This window comes from Populus euphratica, unplaced genomic scaffold, assembly GCF_000495115.2.
Source record: "Populus euphratica unplaced genomic scaffold, PopEup_1.0 scaffold75.1, whole genome shotgun sequence".
NCBI lineage: Eukaryota > Viridiplantae > Streptophyta > Magnoliopsida > Malpighiales > Salicaceae > Populus > Populus euphratica.
The window spans coordinates 1,980,854-1,988,373 of NW_011499866.1; the positions used below are offsets into that span (position 1 = coordinate 1,980,854).

The 7,520-nt window shown below is 37.6% G+C and overlaps 1 pseudogene; it reads left to right on the forward strand.

Annotated features, from left to right (window-relative positions):
* On the forward strand, positions 1-7,520 carry LOC105126262 (heterogeneous nuclear ribonucleoprotein R-like; annotated as a pseudogene).

A 7,520-nucleotide genomic window follows, 5' to 3' on the forward strand; every position in this document is an offset into this window, starting at 1 on the left:
AAAAATCTGTTTCCATCTTACGGTGGGGAGAGAGTGTCACCCACTCTCATTGATTTCCTCGGATAACTACCGCGAAGAAGGAAATAAACAGGGAGAAACAGAGAGGGGAAAAAACAAGATAAAGAAAAAAACAGAGTCACTGGTACATTGCTAATGTTTATTCCTTTTGTCTATTTTTTTCTCTCTCTATCTCTCTGCCGCAAATCTTGTTTCTTTTGTTTAACGCCTTGCTCGAATTCGACGATTTTCTTTTTTTTTTAAGGGTTTTTTTTTCTCATTGATTTGGAATCTGCTAGGTTTTATCTTTAATTTCAATTGAGGGTTTGGCTGATTCAGTCCAAGTCAATTTTTAGATTGGTACTAAGTAGGGTTTAGGGTTTAATTGCTATCCTCACTGTCGTTCTAAAGTCTTGCTATTTCTCTTTGATTTCTGGTTGTTTTGGGGATTTTTTTCGTCACCAGAGTAACATTTTTGAACTGGGTATGTGTTTTGGTGTGTGAGTTTTTTGAACCACCCCTGAAATGTTGACCAAGTTGAGATGGAATAAGATTTAGTTTATCTGCTTACTGATTTAAAAGTTTGCTTATTTAATTTGTGTTTGGATTCAAAATCTTGTACAGTTCCTGATAAAAGAAAAGTGCAGATTTTAACTTAAATTCAGCCAAGCAATGGCAATGCTACCTATGGAAGCTGAGTGGTTTTTCTGTTCCTGTTTTTGTCTTTGTCAGGATCGATTGCAAAGGACAATTGGGTTTTTTATTTCATTTTCCCTTTCTTCTTTGGTTCCTAGTTGAACTTGGAGCAAGACAACTATAGTTGCGCTGTCCATCACACTCCACAAACACTATACACACTCCACAAACACTATAACATGCTCTGCAAATACTTAACTACTCCATGGGTGCTGTAACCACCTCCAAAAATGCTATACCCACTCCACAAATGTTAAAACATGCACTAGCGACCACAAATACTATAACAATTTTTTTTTTATTGCTAGTCGTTTGGCCCTACATTTCTGTAGCTTCCCAGCTCTATTCTGGACATGGAGGGTTTTTCCAACTCTGCATGTCACTCTTACATTCCCATTTGGAACCAGCCCATATCAATTTTTGTGCATTATGCACATTCTTGCAGGTTCCACACGTTTTCCATGATGACTACTTAAACTTGCAGTTAATTTAGGGGCAATTTAACTGCAGTTGTTAGATGATAAGACCTGGTGTGTGAAAAAGTCATGGCAAAGGGCACAGAAATTGAGGAACGAGTGGATCTTGAAGAATAAAATTATATGGAAGAGATAGACGATGATGTTCTAGATCAACTAGATGAGGATGGAGAAGATGATGTTGGAGATGCACATGCTGAAGAAAATGTTGAAGAGGAGTATGAAAACTCAAAGCCTGAGGGCAGTCAGAAAGATCAATCTCCAGAAGCAGATAGAAGCCTTCCCAACGCTGAACCTGTGGAGGATGAACAAAAGCCCACTGCTTCGGTTAAAAAAGAGGAAAAGGATAAGCATGCTCAACTACTTTCTCTTCCTCCTCACGGTTCTGAAGTTTTCATTGGTGGACTTCCGAAGGATGTAATCGAAGATGAATTGAGGGATCTCTGTGAAACGATAGGCGAAATGTTTGAGGTCATAATTTTTTGATTTGTACACAAGATATATTGGTTTTTTTTTTTGGCATTTTTAATGTGGATTTATCTTAACATGTTTCAGATAAGGCTAATGAAAGATAAGGACACTGGTGAAAGCAAGGGTTTTGCTTTTGTAGCATTCAAATCTAAGGAGGTTGCTTGAAAAGCCATTGAAGAGCTTCGTAGTAAAGACTACAAGGTAATCATAATGCAGTGCAGTAATTCGCTTGCATGCTGTCCTTAATCTTTGTTTTCATTTATTTTTTTTTAATTTTAAACTAACTTTTAGCCATGCCTGCAGGGAAAAACCTTAAGATGTTCAATATCTGAAACAAAAAATAGATTGTTTATTGGTAATGTTCCAAAGAACTTGACAGAGGATGAGTTTAGAAAAATCATTGAAGAGGTTGGTCCCGGGATGGAAGTTCTTGAGCTCATAAAGGTGGAATTGGAGCTGAACAGTTCTCTCATCTCTCAAGTAGATATGACTGCTTGCCTTGCTAATGCTATTTTCCTCTTAATTTCAGGATCCTCAAACTCCAACTCGCAACCGTGGTTTTGCTTTTATATTGTATTACAATAACGCTTGTGCTGATTATTCAAGGCAGAAAATGTTAAATGCTAATTTTAAGCTTGATGGTCATACCCCCACTGTTAGCTGGGCTGATCCAAAGGGCATGCCTCCTGATCATTCTCCTGCTGCTGCTGGCCAGGTAAATGCCAGAAGTAGTTGGAAGAAGCTGAGTCTTTGGATGTTCAAAATTTTATCTTTTGTTTACTAAAATGGCTATCACCAAGTAATTTATTGGAGACCTTGTCCTGTCTTGCTAAGTAATTTATGCATCTATCTCTCAAAAGTGCAATACAAATGAGGATAATAGGAACTCGTAAAACTTGTATGCAAGAGTCCACTCATGCTGACCTTGCTCTTTACATTTGGAGGATTCTTTATACTCCTGTCCTGCATCATCTGTCTTTTTTTATCCTCAAAAATTTTTCTTCTTTTGTAAACTAGATCTTTTTATGTCAAACTTGCTGAAGGAAGTCAAGGGATCTCTTTGCTAACTCGATGAAAATTATTGATATTGGATCTACGAGATTAATAAAAAAGTTAAAGAGAAGTTAGATATACTAACATTTGTTGTCAATAATAACAGTTGATCTTATTCTATTTGGGTTTTATATTTGAATCTGCGTGGATTACAATATCGAGGCATGAATCAATGGACGCTCTTGGTGACCAGTCTGTGCTTCTGAGTAGCTTGCCTGAAATGTGGCAACTAGTTGGAGAGTTTCTACTGTGGATATTTCAGCATGTGACCTAGGAATGGAATTTTGCATGTGGTCAGTTCTGCGGGTGTTGATTTGTGTAAACTATTAACATAATGCTTTGGTTTTTGAAATTCATTTTTGCTACCATGATCTTGCATACTTAACAATGCTCTGTAATGCTAGTGTTCCAAAAAAGTGGATTTTTCCATGCTGAAACTCCACTCGTTTGTAAGAGTCCTTGTTTTTTAATGATTTTTTTTTTTGCTGAAATGGAACCACTTTAAATTGGAAGAACTAAGAGATATATAAAGTTATTTGTTGCTCTTTAGCTGGAGTAAATAAGTCTTAATCTTTATCTCTGGAAGAAAGAGGGTTTTCCTTTTTGTTTCTCTTTTTCTGGCTTTCCTGTGTATACAATAATTTGACCTGTTACTGTTACAATGTGTATCTGTTTTGAATTCCCAGGCTAAGGCTCTGTATGTGAAAAACATACCTGAGAACACCTCCACTGAGAAACTGAAGGAACTATTCCAGCGCCATGGGGATGTGACTAAAGTTGTTACGCCACCTGGAAAAGCTGGAAAACGAGATTTTGGGTTCATTCACTATGCTGAAAGGTCAAGTGCATTGAAGGCAAGCAGAGATATAGAGAAATATGAAATTGATGGTAATTTTTACGCCAATCTATTTGAACATGTATGGATGAGGGGTCAATCCTTGGTTAATTAATTAAGATTCTGCTAAAACAGTTCATTGAGTGTCATATGTCGGGTACATACATTGATTAGCAGGTTATATAACTTGAAGTCATATGCCAATTATCTTTGCAGAGGGTTATGCCCTTGGCCTTTTATGAGCATTACAATTTTCATCTTAGTTCGCAATAAAGCACAGCTGTCATGCCTTTTCTTTTCTTTTTTACCTTAAAAAATGAAGAATTAGGGTGGATTCTTTTCAATACAAATCATAACTTACCCCTGGGTTAGGCCACCTCACATCTTGCATCATGGCACCTGGTCCATTGATTTGTTTTCTCATCTTTTTTATTCACATTACATGGACAGATTTTCTCAAAGAAATCTTTAGACCTGCCAGAAAATAGCATAATAAATTCTTTCTGGCTGTTCGAGTTCGAAGTAAAAGTGATTACATAAATCAACTTTGCAGGGGATTCAAAGTCAGTTTCAAAACCATAAGTTGGTAGAGTAAAATGTGGTCTGATCACAAGAAAAAGAGCACCATTTGCCTTTTCTCAGCTTGCTGATTCACATGTGTAAGATTTTGCATAAGACTTTTGTTTAGAGGTTCCCCATAGTGTCAGGGAGCACAATCTTGTAGTCCCATTCCACATTTGTTGGTGTTTAGCAGATTTTGTGTTGCTATTTGGTCATGTGGTGAAGGATTTAGGAGACGTGGAAGAGGGTGGGATTTAAATTGGCTTTAAACAGGTCAGAATCAGGTGGAATTAGACTTTCCTTGAAAGGTCTAGGAGTCTAATGGAGGAACAAGATTTTCTTGCCTTGGCATCCTCCCTTCCCGCCCCACCCATTAATTGTGGATGGGACTCTTGTGGTTCTTTTTTGTGTTTGATGGGTATTCATTATATCTCGCTGCCCCTTGTCTTTACAATAGTGGTGGATATCCACAGCAGGACGATTAATATATTGTTACAAAAAAGTTGATTGAGAACATTGTGTTTGGGGTCCGAGGATGCTTATAGATGAAACATTTCTTTTCTTGGGGGATGATAGGATAGGTAAGGTTATGGCATCTTATCTTTACTGCATATTTTTTAAAGGTGCCTACGCTGTAGATTAATAGGATTAAAAGTGTTGCTTAGAGATTTACTTAGAATTGGGCATGTGTCATTTGGATTGGCATCTAAAATATTTTATAGTTCCTCTTGATGGAAGTGCAATCTGTCCAAGATCCTAATTGGTTTGATGAACAGGATTGTGCCATCTCTCCCTCCCTCTGGAAAGAAGGCTGTTCTTCATTCATGCTTGTCTAGCATTTCCTGGCAGTTTTCATCTCTCTTTAAATCCTTATTCTTTTTCTTTTTGCATTTGGATTGGTAACATTGATGTCAAAATTTCCTTTTGACTGGAAGGAGATATTTTGTGATGACAAAACATATGGGGTTTTGGGATTTCTTCACTTGATTCAAATAATAATTCTGGTGAGGAGGTGTTTACAACAATTTCATGAAAATCAGATTCTATATGGCACAGGTATGTATCCTTGAGTACAGGCTTTTGTCAGGTGGTTGAGATGGAAATGTTGGAATACCTTTTGGACAGTATTTTTTGGGCCTTCAGGAATTAATTATACAGTCCTTCCCTCTTTAAATATAAAATTCATAATGATTCCTGCTTCATTTCTGGGAAGACCCTCGTCTCTACAATGTGTACATTTCACCTATTTCTAGTTTTCTTTCCATGAAGGGTTTTGATTTCAATTAGAATATGGGTTATTTGAAGAACTGTAATGACAGTGAAACTGAAGATCTTTTGTTAATCACTGTTATGCTTGTTCATACTATGCAAGGTCTGATATCAGATACTGTTCCTTGCAGAGTTTGTGGGACTTATTTTGAACATCATTTCTTTCTCATCTCTTCCCAAACCCCAAACACATTTCATTTTCTCTAGCAATTTAGATTTGGAAAGTAAAGGTGCCATCCAAAGTTGACCTTGATCCAGATGGTGCCTAACAAGATCTATTGCAAATTAGGAAGCTACCAAAGGCTTGAAAATTAGTATGTCTTTTAAGGCCTTGTTGTCTAACGCATGCTGTGTCATAAAGTGTGAAGATTTAGAAACAGTTATTATGTTGTTCAGTTATGGATATGTTGAATTCATTGCTTTCGGCTGCCAACATACGGGTGGCCCTGCTAAGATTTAGGACATGTGTATGATGTCTAAGGATAGCAACAAGTCATGGAGGTTTGTAATCATGTGTTCCTCCTCTTCTTTTTTTCCCTTTTTTTTTGGATTATTAAAAAAAAGGGCTCTATCTTCTTTTAATATATGTCTGAATTTTCCTTTTCTGATGGATAGCTCAATTGATTGTTGCACCGCTCTTTGGATCATTGATGTCTCATATAAGTGAATTTTAGAAGTTTAGATAGGGACTTTGAGCAGAGGTATAGCCTATTTAGTTGACACACCTCTTGTCTAATCATTGTTGTCTCATGTTATTGATCTTAAAAGACTAGATATGGAAATTTCTGATGCTAAGGTATATAGCATAATCAGTTGAGGACCTCTCTTGAGTCAGGGGCTGTATTTTCATGCTCCTTTTTTTTTTAATCTAAAACTTGTATACTGGTATAATGAGACCCCATTTCCATGCTGGTGAATTGTGGCTGTGGTTCATCTTTTGTGAAGGGAAAAAAAAAGGGGGTGGGGGTGACACTTGGAGCCTTGTATAGTCAGTAATTTCAATGGAAAATGTTTAACTTGGAATTTAATATCTTATGATAAATGTAGCAAGATGTTGCCCTGGCAAGTCTATGGAATCAGTAAGAAGAGGGTCCTTCCCCCCACCTCCTCTGATGAAAAGAGGTTTATTTATGTATCCATCTTACATGGGCATTATACTGATTTTAGGTGTTTAAAATCTAGTGATGCATGCTTGTGACACAAAATGAATACTATGGTTAAATAGGATGTGATTCCACAAATAACATGTTTAATGAATTTAACTGCAGGTCAGTTGTTGGAGGTTGTTCTTGCTAAGCCTCAGGCTGATAAAAAACCTGATGGATCTTATCCTTACAATGCTGGAGTTAATCCAAACCCAGTCCCCCTTCCTGCATATAGTGCATTTGCAGGGAATCCATATGGCTCTTTGGGCACTGGATTTGATGTTGCTGCCAGATTTCAGCATGTATCTTGGTCATTCTGACATATGGTTCGGTTCCTGTAGTATCAAATTTAATCTCATGAACAACTTGTGTTGCAAACAGCCGGTTATATATGGTAGGGGTCCAATGCCAGCAGGAATGCATATGGTACCGATGGTTTTACCAGATGGTCGAATTGGCTACGTCCTGTGAGTTGCCTTTTCCTTCTGTCTTAATTGCAAGCGGTATAGATTTTAGATGGATTTCCAACCTTTGGTTTGGTGTTTTGGTACCTCTGCAGTCAGCAGCCTGGAGTACAGATGCTGCAGCCTCGACCTCAAAGAGTTGATCGGAGCAATAGTCCAAGTGGGCCTGGGCGAGCTGGTAGTAGTGGTGATGATGGCAATTGCGGAAGAAGGTACCGACCTTATTAGCGGTAGATATGTGTTGTAGTTTTTCAGGGAATTGAGAAACATTTTAGTTGGATGACTTGTTTCGCTGAACAAATAATAGAGCTATCACCCATTCCCTCAGCCTCAACTCCCTAGAATCTCAATAAAGAGAAGGAAAAAAAACCAAAGTATGAAGCAGAAGGATGTTAGAATAGGACTGTGACTTTGATGTTGTAGGAGACAGTTGACAGTTGAATAATTGCTGTTTTATTTATTGGCATCATTTTATGGTACCCAGGAAGCATAAAAAACAGCATCTGTTTTGTTTCAGAACTACACAAGTGATGAGTGGCCTGGTTTCAGCGTT